Source organism: Pinus tabuliformis, chromosome 9, assembly GCF_031772625.1.
Source record: "Pinus tabuliformis cultivar Carrire ecotype Pingquan chromosome 9, CPIR1, whole genome shotgun sequence".
Lineage (NCBI taxonomy): Eukaryota > Viridiplantae > Streptophyta > Pinopsida > Pinales > Pinaceae > Pinus > Pinus tabuliformis.
Genome location: NC_142307.1, coordinates 435960875 through 435964704, shown reverse-complemented (window position 1 = coordinate 435964704; position 3830 = coordinate 435960875).

Genomic DNA, 3830 nt, shown 5'->3' with positions numbered 1-3830 from the left:
GCCCATTGAAGTCAGCGCACCATTTCAGCAGTGGGGCTTAGATTTCATCGGCGAAATTCATCCAGCATCTTCCGGGCAGCATCGATGGATATTGACAGCCACCGATTACTTCACGAAATGGATTGAAGCCATTCCCACCCAACAGGCCACGGACTTGGTAATCATTTCTTTCTTTGAAAATAATATATTGTCACGTTTCGGCTGTCCACATAAGTTGATTACATATAATGCAGCAACGTTTAAATTAAAGAAGATGGTTGACTTTTGCTACAAATATAACATCAGCTTAGGGAATTCAACCGCTTATCATCCGCAAGGAAATGGGATGGCTGAATCTTCGAATAAATCTTTGGTAAACGTCATAAAGAAACTGTTGGAAAACAATAAGAAGAGCTGGCACAAACAGTTAGTAAATGCATTATGGGTTGATCGTGTGAGTCAGAAAAAGTCAATTGGTATGTCACCTTTTGAACTAGTTTACGAGACAGATGCGGTTTTTCCTACTTCACTTAGTATTCCGGTAGCAAATTTGCTTCAAGAAACTAGTGGCGAGGAGGATCCAATGCAAAGGCAAATTAGTCAAATGATTCATTTACAGCAAACACGGGAGGAGGTTCTTCAAAATACTCTTAAGTTGCAAGAGCGCATAAAGAAAATCTATGACAGAAAAGCAAAGCCGGATGACTTCCAGATAGATGATGTTGTTTTGAGGTGGGATGCCCGAAATGAAGACAAAGGAAACATGGAAAGTTTGATAACTTATGGAAAGGTCTTTACAAAATTGCAGCATACCGTGGTCCAACTGCCTTTCTTCTCAAGGAAATGAATGGTGATGATTGTCTCGGAGGGTCGGTCAATGGCCGGCTGCTTAAAAGGTACCATGTCTGAGCATTTTCTGCTCTAGCCATTATCATTGTAATTACCATTTTACTTTATATTTCACTGCAAGTGTGCACTGATCTTTCATCTTTAGTCTGGGCCCCGCGGTGAAGGCTATAATTCTGAAAATGGAGATTAGTTGGTGTGAGTTTTTTATGTTGTTTTTATCAGTCCATTTTCTGTCCAAAAGTTGAGTTAGTTTGGGTCAAAGTTAGTCTAATTTTCAGTCAGTTGTTAAAGTCAATAAAGTTGTCCCGGTTTGGGTCACATGTGTAAATAATGACTCCATTGCCCAATGATTGAAAAGCGCTGGTCTGCTCTCCCAGAGGTCTAAGGTTCTTGGTACCTCCAAGGAGCTACCATCCCCATTGGAGCCAATGTTAGAATCGGTCTAGTAGCCCTCCATCAGCGATCAAAGCTCTTTGCATTTGCATAAGTAGGTGTCTCATCAGTGTCATCTTATTGCATTCCATTAGGCATGCCATAACCCTGATGGAGGAGCTGGTGTCTTTATTCCCCTCTTGGCACTGCTGGATCAAGTTGTTTCAGTCAATAAACTCTTTCAAGGTTTCTTGTCTTGTCTTGAGGTCAAAAGTCCTAGGTCTAGGTTTTAGGTCCAATTTGTCTTTGAGGTCATGTCTTTAAAAGTCAATAAATGCCTAGCAGGCTAGAGGGATGACTATCAAAGTATTTCTTAAAAAGATTTCATCTTGTACAACTAATTTTTACCTTGGATTTAAAAACCCCGTTTTTAAAGACAAGGTCATTTTCTCATTTTTGTAAAAAGTTGTAAAAATTCAAAATTCTTTGAAAGTCAGCATGCAGCCCTGGTCCCCTTTGCCAAGATTCCTCAGAAGTTATCCCTGCAAAAATTTTCAAGAAAAAGCATCAGTTCAACCAATTTCAGGACAAAAGGAAACCACAAAGTCAGCAGCATTTAAATTTTGAAAAAGTGTCAAGTTAAAAACATTAGAAAGAGGGTTTGAGGGGAAATTAATTTAAATCAAGCCTATAAAGCCCCTCTCTCCCTCCATTTGATCATCATTTGCCTCAAAGCAATAGTGAAAAGCGATTTGGAGAGAAATTGGGTAAAATTGTAGACAGAGCCCGCACGCGACCTGTCAAGACCTGCGCGCGACGTGTCAGGGGGCTCTTAGCAGTTAGGAAAATAAACTGGCGTGACGTGTTGGGTGCACGCGACCTGTTAAGACCAGCTCGTGACATGTTGGGAATTCATCCACAAAAAATCGCCTGTAAACTGCCAAACGACCCCAAAATTCTTCAAGAGTGCAGCATTTCAAACAGGGAAAAATAGCAGGTCATTTGAGCAGAAGTAGCTGTACATTTCAGCCACTTTGCTCTTGAAACCATGTCAGAAACTGAAATCGACTATGAGCAAAGTGATGACCGTGAGTCAACACCAGAAGTTGAGGTACAAAGGAGGCCTCACAGGGGTGGTAAGAGTGGTCACCATGTGAGAGAGGAGCCCACCTCTTTGACCTATTTGCAGGCTTGTCCACTTGCAGTCACATGTTTCCGCTACCTCTCATGTTATGAATTTTGCGAGAGGATTTCTCAAATTCAACACCATAGGGAAATGGTCCGCTTGTTTGTTTTGCATCTATATGATGGGCATGTAAATCTTGCAGGGGTGGATTTTATATTGTCATATGAAATTATTGCTCAAGCAACAGGGATACCCAATGTGGGAGAAGAGTGGAACAAGCGCAAACTATTGGACAGATTTCAGTATGAGCCCTTCATTAAACCTGCCTACATGAGGTACATGACTGGTATGTTTCCCTTCAGATTTTTGAGGGATGAGTATGCTCCCTTGATGAGACTCATCATGCGCTATTTCACCTGTGAGGGCAGATTTTCATATTTGTATTCGTACCATATTCGCTTGTTGATGCATTTCACACGGGTACGGATGATGAACATACCATTTTTCATGTGCCGAAATATTGAGAAGATGGTGGCCTTGGTGCAGAGAAAGAGCCCAACACACCAACACAGGAGTGTCTATCATTATGGTTTGATCCAGCTTGTGGTCATACATCAGTTTTCTTAGTAGGGTATCACATGGGAGGATTTTATCTCTCGAGATTTTTTCACAGCATCAGCATCATCACCCCCTGAGGTTGTTCATGAGAAGGGAGGGCCTTCACAGCAGCATGATATTCCTGAGACCAGACATGTCAGCTCCCCTCCATTGGTCACATATCGGAGAGGCCACAGGGCCTTATTTGCATCAGCTAGGCGAGTATTATCTTCACACCAGGTGGAAGGGGCCTCGTCTCTGACAGCAGCACAGGTACCAGAGAGAGGCAAGCAGCCCAAGATTGATGAAGGGCCATCAGGTGTTCCAGGAATAGAGGTTGTTGACCTTGATATCAGTTCTCCTAGCCTAGAGTCAAAGGAGATCATTCAGCACCTAAGGGCTGAAAATGACTCATTGCAGCAAAGATTGGAAATGGCAAATTGGACAATCACCTACTTAGAGTAGTGCAACAAGCAACTTGAGGAGGAGCACACTCTTGATGAGTTGCGGAGGATCCATGAAGACCGCAACTTGGCTCGTAAGAGACCCGGTGATTTGGTACCCGTTGAGTGAGAGGCTATGCTTCTCCAGGTCAATGCTCATTTAGATAGGTTGCTGGCCAAGGCCAACAAAGATAAGGACCTGCTCCGGAACATGAAGAACCACTATTGGGCCCGAATGCACGTATGCAAAGCAAGAATGAAGGTGCTCCAAAGACGGTTGGCCAAAGCACTAAAACGACGGAAAAGGCCCGATCCCCTCCACATCTTGGCTTAGGATTCCCTGAAGGAGCATGATACTAAATTACTTAACTTCAGCACAAATTTCAAAAAAAATTGAGCATTTTTGGTCACTTGTGAATTTTTGGGCAAAAAACAGGTTTTCTCCACCAACACGTCGCGCACAA